The following is a 13,131-nucleotide window of genomic DNA, read 5'->3' on the forward strand; positions in this document are numbered from 1 at the left end:
TCATCTTCAATGCCTAGGGATGTTAGCTTCCCTTTAAAGGGTCCGTGGCCTGTCAAGAGAAATGTTGTATGGAGGCCTTGTGAGTACCAGGGAATTGGCTTTGGACTGATGAGGTTCACAGAGGGAATGAACGTTTTGGTTATTAATCCTTTGTTGGTGGTGTCCCATGTCTCTTGCCAGGTCCTGTACATAATTTCAGAGATTCTCTTCCTTTCCTGTTTAGGGTTGTTATCAAGGTTAAGAGTGATGCCATCCGTTTCGGTGGGAATACTCTTCTTCAACTGTTGATACAATCCTCTTCTTATTACCTCTAGGTGTAGGGGTATACGTCCAGGTAGCACCTGTAGAACTAGGGTACTTACTGTACGCCATGCCCTTGTTACGGCAAGGAGCATAGAACGCTGATGCGAGTGATGTTGTTGGGTTGCCAGATTAAGAGCACTGGAATTCCATGTCCATAATTTAAAATCCAGCGTGTGCAGCCATGCGCCGCCAACCGTACAAACCTGCAGAAAGGAGAAGGGGGATCGTGGTCACGTAGTGAGTGAGGGCCGAGCCCTAACACACCACTGTGATAATGAAGAAAGAAGAAGAAGATGTGAACTTGATAATGAACACCCACGATGTAGACGATCTAGTCACCTCCAATCACAAGCAGAACCTGAGGACATTCACGTAGCTGTAACAAAGGGATCCTTGCTCCTGTTCCAGGACAAATACCGGACCGACAAAAAGAAGGTGAATCTTTATTGCAACACATAGATGATTTACACAGTAGTGTAGTTCCAAATGCCCGTCACGGCACAGGGGTTAACAATGTACTGTAAAGACAAGTTGCCTCAATAAACCAAAAAGAAATAAATAAAAATAAATAATGATAATCAACACCAGGAACTATAGAAAATACATCGCCAAAGAACCTGGAGTGTTAGATGACACATGTCGATGAGGCCTCAAAAATGATCCAACACATCACCGCGGGATGCAAGGTGATCAGCCAGACTGAGTACACTCATAGACATGACCATGTAGCCAGGATAATACATCAGAAGCTAGCAAGGAAATGCCAGTTGGTCGAAGAAAGTGTACCGTACTGCAAGTACGAACCCCAGGCAGTACTTGAGACCCCAACCCACAAGCTGTACTAGGACCGCGCCATAATAACGGATAGGACAATCCCGCACAACAGACCGGGCATAACCCTTGTGGAAAAGAAGGAAAAGGCTACCTATCTGATTAACATAGCGGTACCTAACACTGGCAACCTGTAGAAAATCCATGGGGAAAAAATCAGGAAGTACAAGAACCTAAGACAGGAGATCAAAGAGATGTGGCATATGCAACAAGTAACGACCATCCGATCATCGTGTCAACCACAGATATGGTGCCAAAGACCTTACATAACAGCCTAGCAGCAATAGATCTCCCAGTGAACCACAAGGAACTCCAAAAAGTCGCATTCCTGAACACCTGTCGGATAGTCAGAAAGTTCCTCGACCAACAGTAACATCAGACATAACAACAGCCACCCTGTGTACTTGGTAGCAATACCCGTCACGAGGTGGAAGCCTCCAATCAGGGAGAAATAATATAAGAGGAGTAATAATAAATAACAAGAATAAATAGATAATATAAAGTATTTTTTTGGGGAAACGAATGAGTATACTACAGATAGAGAACATTAAGTGAGTGTACGGACATAGTGTGCAGGTCAGGTTCGACCTGTGATTTCTCACATCTGCGCCGTATGTACACTGTGAAGAAATACAGTACTGCTGTAAATGCCAGAAAAGTGTGGTCTGTTGTATATGACATATTGCGTTAGGTTCTGTTGGGTGTCCTGGCATTTGACTGCAGGGCCGTTGGTGAGACCCACGTTGCCCGCACACACCGCTAAGAGGTAGCCAGGCTGCCCTTTATTCTCTGGCTGGTCTCCGCCAGGGTTGCCTGAGCGTCCTGGACGAAGACCAAGTAAAAAAAAAAAAATGAAGAGAAGAGAAGGCCTGGGGAAAAAGAGGAAGGGATGTCTGAATGTGGGGAAAAAGCTAAAGTGGACAGTTAGAGAAGAAGGCAGTCCCCGTGAGTAAGGCGAAATTGGGGTTGGGGAGTGGGATCAAAAGTCACAGGGGCAGACGCCACTGTGTGAGTGCCAAAGGCCAAGCACTCTCTGGGAGTCGACATTCCAAGGAGTGCCAACCTTGATGATGCCAGCATAGTATTTATTTATTCTTCAGTACAATCTTTTGTCTTACACTTTTATCAGTTGGGAAAATGCTATCTGACCTGAGTTTGTGTTTGCACTTGAGGGCAGTTGTTCTGAACAGATCTAAGTTCAGCAAGCTTTGCCCGTCTGATAGTAAAGACAGCTTGCGCATAACAGCTTGCTCAGTAGAGCGGATATTGTTTCATCATGAAGTAGGTATGTTTCATGGTTATGAGGGATCCCCTGGATTTCAGTAAAAAATATGAGCCTACAATCAATACTGTCACTTCCTTGCACGTTTGGGCGCGCGCTTTTCCCCGGCCGCCGCTGGAGGGAGCACGAGGGCCTCCTCTGGAGGCCCGATTTTCTTCTTCAACCCCAGAAAAGCCTGCAATGTTTGAAGGTAAGCCTTCACCTTGGATTCGATCGACATGTCCTGTCTCTTCAGAATTTCGGACATCTCTTCGTCCAGAGAAATCATCCGTTGGTGTTCTGGTGGTGCCAGTAGTAAATATTTTTTGAACGAGTCGTTCATTTTCTTATTAGCGATGTTATCAGTGGAATTATCAGACTGCCCAGTAAGGGAAACAGTGCTCCTCCTTGCTGGGTAATAAGTCTCCGTCGCCTTGTGAAGGGGACCTTTTTATCCGCTAGAACACGCAGCAGTTTCTTTTTGCGCTGCAGTCTTAAGACGTTCTTGGGGCGTGATTGGTATGTTACCTCTTAGTAAATTCTTACACAGTTCGCACAAAACAGTGACCTCAGAATGTGATGCCTGTCTCAAAATTGTATTTGCTTGCTTGGGGCTGGCACCAGACAAAAACCTGATGAAGTCACTATGTTTTCGGAGTCTTTTAGCCATGAAGGTACATATGTAATTGACAGGCCGTCCTCCGGTAACATGCACGAGCGCAGACGTAATTGTTCTGGCGTATCTTGTCGAAAGTCCAGTAATAAATATGAGAACGGTTTTTCTGTGGCCTCCTTATAAATTTCCACTAGAACACTCGAACGCCCTGGAAATACTTGCGAGGCTAGGTGAGATATTTGTCGGGAATCTCTGGGATTTTTAAAAACGATTAAATAGTGTGAGTTAAGACTGATGGTCCGATATTGACTACCCTGACAGAACAAATTTTGGGAGAGAAGACAGATACTTGTGTTCCTGTGATGGCTTCCTTTAATGAATATTTCAGCGATTTCGGAACTGTCTTTCGCAATGTGTAGGAGATCGTCGATAATGATTAGATTTCTGACACGTCTATCGACTTTGGGCAGTTTCAAGCCTTTTACGAATTCAACATGCGGAAACTGTAAGAACCGATCCTGCTCTTCAGAGTAGCAGTAAATTATTCTCTCTGGAGGGGGTGAAATTAACTGTTCGCTGTTTTTAATAAGGGACAGAATGAAGGTTGTTTTACCGCTTTGAGTACCACCGGCCGCGACACATGTGAAGGGGTGGATAAATGAACACATAGTGACAGTGTTATAACCGACGAATCATTTTTGATTGTGTTTTTCACGGAAGTATCCATATGGGTATGTCCTCTCCAACTATGCGCTTCTTAAATGTGAAACCATACTGCCTAGTTAACGATGTATGGAGTAGCTTGCACTGCCATTTGTCACGTTTCACATTGAACGGTACAGGAACTGTCACTTCAACATGTTCACCCATTGCCGCTGATCGCATTACATCCAAGTTTACGAGTCGGCTGTTGTTCTCGTTTAGGGTAATGCCTTTACATTTTGTTACAGATTTGCCCGAACGTGTTCTGTACGAATACGATTTGGGTCCTGAAGTAGCGATTTCTAAAATAATGTCACCTTCCAATTCATCTACTAGTTCACCTAGTGAGTGACCTGTAGATGGAAGTGTATCGCCTGGCTTATATGAGAATACCATACTATCGGTGTCTGTATAAATTAAACGCTCTCCCAGAGGCGCTATGGCTTTATACAGTTTAATTCGTCCGTATGAAGCAACAAAGGACCCTATTACAGCGTTTCCTTTGCGATATGGTGCTTCTGTACCTTCAAGAACGCTGTATGCTATCAGAATTTTTTCTTCAGTGACTATTCGAGCATTGTGAATAATTTTACTATCATCCATGAAGTGTTCAACAAGGCTTGAACACTTCATGGATGTGTTCAAGGACGTGCATAGAACAGTATTTACACGATTTGTTTGCATGGCAAGCCTACCCCACAAAGAGTTCATACAAAGCTTTCCCAAAGCACGTCTGGACGCGTTTTTTTTTAATTTGAGCGGGGTTAATGCCTTCCTTCTGATTTAATTCTTGGATGGCTGTCACGATCGATACCTTGAGGCCACCCCGAAGCCTCTTGTTTAATTTTCAAGAAGGTATCGATATACCCACCAAACAACGATTCGTGTGTTTCATCAAAATGCCACACTTCGTAGAATTCGACAAGTTTGTAGCCATAGTCACATGCCAAATACAGTTCTGGAGTTGTCCATACGCCTTTTATGGTCGTATCTTCGTGATTACAGAGAGTTGATTCCTCCTGAGCACATTTTGCACACAGAGGAAAAATTAACTTTCCATTACACGTTATCGGTAATATTGGAAGAAACAACTTCTCTGGTGCTTGCACGCGTACACTAGCAATGCCAAAGTATGCTCTGTTGCTGTAATCGAAATCTCTCAGAATAACATTTGGATGGCCACGCGGATACACTCTGTATTTACACACCCAGGGGTATAGGGAGCAAAAATCCATATAATGAATCTGCTCGTTTTCATCTGCTTTGTGGTACAGTTTAAAACAATCCACACGACCACCTCTGAGGGCACTTCTAGGGGTAATCGCTTCTGTTATATTAAAATTGGCTACAAAGGCGTTCAAGACGGGGTTATTTTTTCTCATTTCATCGAATTGGCATTCCCATATGGAAACCACGTTGTAGCCTTGATTTTTCAGAAACGTTTCACGATCCAACGTTTCTTCATAGAGAACTGACATGGGTAGATTTTTGTTTGTCTGTAGCGTATTACCTCGGTAGCAGATCCTACATCCATGAAAATAACAACCATGAAATTCGTAAACTGTTTTATCTCGGATCCCATCGACGAAAAAGGGCCCAATCCGAGCCTCACCCCCCAACGAACGGGCATGTCGTATCGGTGCGTTCTCTTGTTGTTCTAGCCACGACAGCCATGCAATTGCTTTTCGACTTTGGACGTTCGACCCTCGATACCCCCCCGTGGGGAGGATAGCCATCGTGTTTTGGGGTAGAAAGTTCCTAGTGAAAATTCTACTACATGTTCCTGCTATGGTGATATCTTGGTTGAACGGATCGACGCCTGAGATATCGATTAGGAGAGATCTGAACTTATTACAGCTGTCACGTAACACCCGTACATCGTCAATTGTATATGCCATGAGCTCTGCTTTTAAGTCGTACGATTGGTCTTTCTTCTGACAGTACCATGTTTGGAACTCTACACTATCATCCTTCGACATAAATTCAGGTTTGAAATGTTTTTTGTCTGGAATAGGACCTACATAATCTGTAGTTTGTAGAGTATGGAATGCATGTGGAAAGAATCCTTTTCGAACCTCGGGTAATTCGAACATTGCAGGTAACCTTCTAAGAGGAACTGATAAGTAAGAATAAGAATCTAAGATGAGATTTAGTTTCAAATGATAAATTCCTAATATTTTAGAACCGTCAAAAATAACACGAGGTTCGAAGTTCTTACCGTAGAGGTAAGTCAGTACGAAGTAACCATCGAAGCCTCGCAAATTGTGTGCTATTATCTGCACATCTTTGTATTTGGGTTCGATGTGGCTAACGTTTCGACCGTCGCGAGCACGTTTTGACATTTCACGAACTCAAAAATCTCGTCCATGAATGCTGTGACACAGTTGGGCCCCTCATATGAACGCAGTTCTTCTCCAAAGCTTGCAACACAGAGCACTGGTATATGCTCACCCTGATGCAACACCGTCTCGGTGTCGAAATAAATTATAGATACATGTTTCTTAGGGTCCGCTGGTTTCTGAACATAGCAATGATGTGACATGTGAACTACCTTACATTTTTCGCAATAATCCAGGGGTTTGCATTTGTGTTGTTTCTGTGTGTTGAACGTTCGCAAACACTCATGACAGCAGTGATATGTCAAGCAGTTGTTTTTTTTTATGAGCGTCGAAACAGATGTTTCCTCTGTAATACCGAAAACAATCACTACACAACACCAAATCGCCACTATGATACTCACGTGTTCGACACCTATTGCATGAATATGGACAAGAATGAGTATGAAGTCTTTCAATGTTTTGGAAAGTTTTAAAACACAGTGAGCAGTAATAATCTGCTCCAAATAACGCTTTCACAGACCGTACTACATCGTAGTGTTTGCCAATACATAGTAGAACTATTTGTTTCTCTGCTTCAGGACCCCTGTAAATAACATCAAACTCATTGTCAGCTGACAGTACATGTATCTGAAACTCGGGTGTAAGAACCCGCTGGAATTTTTGTAGTTCTTCCAATCCACACACTGTCTCGGACACGCCTGCTTTTTCATGCAATTGTTTGGCTCTCGAAGTCTGCAAACCGTTTCTGTCTTTGCGAACTTTTCTGTACGTAATAGCGTCGTCTTGTTGGGCTGAAATAGCTGTTACTATTGCATGTCCCATGCATATATTATCATTATTCCTAATTTTGACAAAGCACTTCTTCTTTTCTAAGAAAGTGTTTAGATGTACAATAGTTTCTTTTTTTTTTATATTTTTAGAATGACCAGCACCACCCTTATTTGATATGTTGATTAGAACCAGATCGATTGAGAGAGAGTCTGTTATCAGAAAGCCACTTCGCGACTGATCTACACAGAAAAACGCATTCATAATTCTATCTAATGTCAGTTCTGATATCTTCATAAATGGAAGATTAATCGGTGTTTTTAGGGAGTCGGTGTTTTTAGGGAGTCGGCGTTTACACATAAACGAACATGGCTAAATTCTCCTCCCTTGTTTACATGTCCGATAATTTGCTTAAACATCTGTTTGAACAATAGAAAAAATTGTTCCCCTGCAAGCAAATATAGGTCTCTGTATTTGCACTTGTAAGTTTTATACACAGTTTTATATTTAGAGGAAAACTTCTCTGATCCTTCACTGATTTCGTAGAATTGTTCGTATGTTTCCTCACCCCCACCAATTTGAATCTGAAAAGATATGAAAAAAAAAAAAATACTTAACGTTTTTTTTTTTTGGAATTCGGATTGTAATTCTACATATGAAATTCTGAATAAGACTTACAGGTCCTTCGTTTGATCCTCCTGCCCTCCCCTCACCATACTGATACATTGAAAAGAATTCTGCATTCTGAAAATGAATATTAAACATTGTTATAAAAACTGTATTTTTATCACTTTTAAAAAATAAAAAGTGATAAAATAGGAGGAAATTCACTCACCTCTGTATACTGTACACTATTCGTATACACTATTTCAGCTTCAATAACATCAGCAAGACTAGCAGCTTCAATCTCCAGGGAATCATCATCACACATCCAAGTGTCCATTTTTTTTCTTTAACGATTCTCTGGCTGTGGTCGCCTTTTAAAGTTTTACCGGACATTCTCTGTCATCGACCCGACTATTTTTGTCCTTGAGTAATATTATAAGTGACATATCCGGGATGTGGAGTGCTTTATATGTGATTGTTACACGCTCTGAGTTACATTTGCCGTTTTTTTTTCAGCAACTGTTAAGATGAGTACCGCTCCAAAGAAGAACTATGTGTTTTTTCGGCGCCTCAGTTCTAACACTATTCTACGGGTTCTCCTGATTGATTTCGAAGTATCGATCATTTTGGAATGTGCCTCGAGTTATCTAAAACTAACGGTAGATCAATGGTGTAAGATAGCGTTAAAATGGCCTGAAGTATTACTATTAGTTCGGGGTCGTGCACATGAAACTATTACATTTACAGACGGATTGGATATTGAAACAGAAGCTGGTCGTGGTACAATTACCAATGGTGAGTTGTGCAATTTTATTCTCGACTTGAGTGAATGTGAGTCTCTTTCACATAAAATACTCTACGTTGACGATTTGGTCTCTGTGCTTGGGAATGAAGCTAAACTATTCACTTTGATGCAAGAATCTGTGATGGAGGTACTGCACTCCGCTCGCGAATGTTTGCGACAGCGTCGGCACTCCACCTCCAGTGATATCACATTTCAAGAAGCCTACGAGTATATGGTTCGACATCTGATTCCGTATAACGTGGTAACAGACTTTATGGCAAGATGTACTTTGCAGCAGAAAGAACCAGAAATTAATCCTTATAATATTCTGCAGGCAGTACTTGGGATGATATCAGAGTTAAAGAAAAGTTATATTGAACGTTATGCTCATTTATTCCCATTTCATTAGACTGTGTCTTTTTGATTATTAAAAAGACTGTTCGTGTTTTTTCTTTAATTAAGTCTAATTAAAAATGTATTTCGGATGAGGGTGGAGTGCTTCCACACATCTGAAAATGTACCTTTTTTAAAAATGTTCATTAAAAAGTAGAAATTTTCTTTGGTGTTTGAGTTTTTTTGATTTTAGGAAAATGTGTCAATAAAATGGTTTACACACGTAGACAAGACAATGAATTTTCTTTTTATCAATGGATCAATAAAGGTTTAAAACTATGAGAAGACACACGCGAAAGAAAATATTTTTTTACTAAATATAATTTTCACACCAGAGCTCGTGGTATAGTATGCAAAAAAAAAATGTATTTTCAGATTGAATCTCTAAGGAATCGAACCTATAAAAAGGTTTACACACACACAAGAAAAAATGCCTCTGGTGGATTGTTTAATAAACACTATGACAAGACAATGAATTTTCTTTTTATCAATGGATCAATAAAGGTTTAAAACTATGAGAAGACACACGCGAAAGAAAATATTGAAGATATACAATAAAATGTATTTTCAAAAAGGTTTACATACACACAAGAAAAAGACTGGTACGGTAAAAAAAAAAAAAAAAAATTAAAATAGAGAAATATACGTGGTGTCATCTTCGGTAAGCACGTGGCGCGCCATCTAGGGTACGAAATATGAACTAAATATTTTATCACCGACAATCGTTGTACAGTATGCAAATGTCTTTAAAACACTCCAGAACCTTCAAACTTTTATACAAATGTGTTTAAAGACTTCCAAGCTTTATGCAAATGTGTTTAAACCCCCAATATATCTACTTAGGCCTAATGACTCTGATGACTATAATAAGAAACTGTACAGGGAAATAGAGTTGGCCAGTAAATCAGAGAGTCTTATAATGTGGGATTTTAATTTCCCAGATATTGACTGGAATTTGTGGGTTGGTCACACACACTAGCAAGGCTTTTGGGGATTTATTGGATGATTGTTTTCTACATCAGCATGTTCGGGAGGCAACTAGAGGGAGTAATACTTTTGATCTGATTATCAGTAGTGATTCTTCAGGCATTAAGAATCTGCAGATAAAGGAACCACTAGGTGGCAGTGATCACAGTGTGCTGAAGTGGGATTAACTACGATCAGGGGTAAAGGGAAGGGTTATTGGAAGGGTAAAGGGAAGGATGATATTGTGAATGATGTCACTGTCCTGAATAAGGTAAATGTTGGAAGTGATCACAGAATGGTAAGATGTACACTTGATATAGATGTAGGAAAGGAAAGGAAAAAACTGACTCGAGTAAATAATACAAAGGTCTTTGAGATAACAGAAGAGGAGAAAAGGCAGTATGTACTGGAACTTAAGAACAAGTATGAGCTTCTGCAGACTGCTGAGGACCAAGATATCGACGAGGAATATTACAACTTTTTGAAAGTGATAAAGCCCAAGAAACCTATAGGGAAAAAGAAATCCAAAGAAGAAAAAATTAGTCAAGAAACACTTGTCATGATGAACCGAAGACGACAAATGAAAAGCAAGAAAAACACTGACAGGGAGAAAATTGAGTATACTGAGTTATGCAAAGCCATTAGAAAGAGACTCAGAGAGGACATAAGAAGATTTAACACAAGAAAAGTAGAACAAGCATTAAGGGAAAACAAAGGATTTAAATCAGCAGCCATGAGCAGTAATACAGAAAGACAAATGATACTGAAACTGAAGAATAGCGATGGTGTACTTATAAACAGCAGAGAAGGCATAATTCAAATAGCAGAAGACTACTATAGAGAATTATACAAGGAGCAGGGGAATGATGCCAGCAGTGGGGAAGATGGATTGCAAAGTAGCAACACATACGACATACCCAATATTCTTCCTGATGAGGTAGAACATGCATTGAAGAAAATGAAGAATCAGAAAGCCCCGGGGGAAGATGAAGTTACTGTAGAGTTGTTAAAATTGGGAGGAAGAGGCATAACACAAAAACTAGCAAGGCTCTTCACAAAGTGCATTAGAAAAGGTGTGACGCCTAAGCAGTGGAATAATGCAATCATAGTTTTGCTGCATAAGAAAGGAGATAAATCAGAAATTGGAAATTATAGACCAATTAGCTTGTTATCCCACATCTACAAGTTGTTCACAAGGGTCATTACTAACAGAGTAGAAAGAATACTGGATGAGAATCAACCGAAAGAGCAAGCTGGCTTTAGGACAGGATTCTCAACTATGGATCACCTTCACGTAATATCACAGCTAATGGAGAAAGCAAATGAATATAAAACACCATTATGCCTGGCATTTGTGGATTATGAAAAGGCATTTGACTCCATACAGCATAAGGCAATGTTTCGGGCACTGGAAAGACAAGGCATTGATACCCCATATATTATGATTTTGAAGAAAATATACGAGAGTGCTACCTCCTTTATTAGACTAGACACAGACAGTAGGAAATTTAAAATTGAGAAAGGAGTTCGACAAGGAGACACAATATCTCCGAAGCTGTTTACTGCTGCCCTTGAGGAAGCTTTCAGAAGATTAGACTGGTCGCAGAAAGGAGTCAATGTGAATGGAGAGTACCTAAACCATTTACGATTTGCAGATGACATTGTGGTCATAAGCCATGATCCCAAAGAATTAGAGGAAAATCTTAATCAGTTATGCACAGTTAGTAAGGATTTTGGACTAAAGATGAATATGGCTAAAACAAAAGTAATGATGAACAAGTATGCCACAGAAAGGGAAATAATGATTGAAGGAGCAGTAATTGAAAAGGTGGAGTCATATAGTTATCTGGGACAAGTTATTAGCTGTAATAATGATAAATGGCTGGAAGTCAAGAGAAGAATAAATTTTGGATGGATAGCATTCAGGAAATATAGTCACATACTGAAGAGCAATATCCCAGTTTGTCTGAAACGTAAAATAATGGACCAATGTATACTCCCCACCATGACTTATGGAAGTGAAACTTGGGCACTCACCAAAAGAATGGAAGAGAAGCTGAGAACCACACAGCGAAGAATGGAACGAATCATATTGGGAATAAGACTGTTAGATAAGAAGAGAAACACATGGATTAGGCAACAAACTCAAGTAAAGGACATTCTTATCAAAACTAAAGAACTAAAATGGTCTTGGGCAGGACACATAGCTCGAAGACATGATGACAGATGGACTAAGAAAATAACAGAATGGTATCCAAGAGGAGCTAGAAGAAAACCTGGAAGACAAAGGCGAAGATGGATAGATGAAATTCATGAGTTTGTGTGTAGTAAATGGATGTCCAGTGCTAAAAACAGAAGGAACTGGAAAGTTGCTGGAGAGGCCTTCATCCTGCAGTGGATTGAAAATGGCTGATGATGATGATGGTACCAACAGAAAATTCAAAATCTGAAGCATTCAAAGAACTTATCTTCGAAGCTACTAGGCTTTACCTACCAACTAAGAAATATTGTTCAAGGTTTAAGCCTAAATGGATGTCAGATGAACTTATGAGACATATGGCAGAGAAGAGAAATGCTTGGGATACATATAAATTAACACGTGACACAGAAGCCTATGATAGATATAAGTTGATCTCTATCCAAGTTACAAAGGAGGTTAGGCAGGCGAAGTCAAATTACGAGAAATCTTTGGCAAGGGATGCAAAGAAAAACAGCAAAGAGTTCTTTACTTATGTAAACTCTAGAAGGAAGGGGATGAATCAGATTGGTCCATAGATATCGCAGGATACAGCAGGATCATCTAGAGAAGACTTCAGTTATAGCTCGGACACAGCATGGTTTTGTTAAGTGGAAGTCTTGCTTGACCAATTTGATTGGGTACTATGATGCAGTCACAAAAGAACTGGATGCAAGGAATAACTTTGATATTATATATTTGGATCTTAGAAAGGCCTATGATACTGTTGCACAGAAACCTGCTGCACAAATTGGAGCAGTGTGGGATTGGAGGCATATTGCTGCTATGGATAAAGGGATGGTTGAGGGGGAGACGACAGAGAGTGGTAATCAATGGACACTGCCCATCGTGGACTAATGTTATTAGTGGGGGTAATTGTGCAGGCAGATATGAAGTTCTCTGACAGTGCAGACGGGCTGCAAGAGTAGCTCATGGTGTCTTGTCAATGATATACAGGAATTTTTTTAGCAGGGATAAGAGGTCATTATTCCCTTGTATAAGGCAATGAGTACTGTATACACCTTGAGTACTGTATACAGGTCTGGAGGCCTAATTTCAAGAAGGATGTAGAGCAGCTGTAACGAATACAGAGAAGGGCAACAAGGTTAGTGAACGGAACGAAGGGTTGCTGTTACGAAAAAAGGCTTAAGTTTTGCAAATTACAATGTCTGGAGACTAGGCACCGGCGAGGTGATCTGATAGAGGTGTACAAAGCCTTGAATGGTTTGAGCATGCTCAATACTGATGGGATTCTTGCTCTTGCTCAGAATAATCACCTGAGAGGGCATCAATTCAAATGGTGGAAAGACAGATGTAGGATAGATG

The 13,131-nt window shown here is 40.4% G+C and overlaps 1 protein-coding gene across 3 annotated transcripts in view; it reads left to right on the forward strand.

Moving 5' to 3' along the window:
- Positions 1 to 13,131, forward strand: part of LOC150085722 (roundabout homolog 1-like) — a 1,418,757-nt gene that overhangs the window by 231,624 nt on the left and 1,174,002 nt on the right. The window lies entirely within an intron of this gene.

This window comes from Mastigoproctus giganteus, chromosome 5 (genome assembly GCF_048544385.1).
Source record: "Mastigoproctus giganteus isolate SK-2022 chromosome 5, ASM4854438v1, whole genome shotgun sequence".
In the NCBI taxonomy this organism is placed as follows: Eukaryota; Metazoa; Arthropoda; class Arachnida; order Uropygi; family Thelyphonidae; genus Mastigoproctus; species Mastigoproctus giganteus.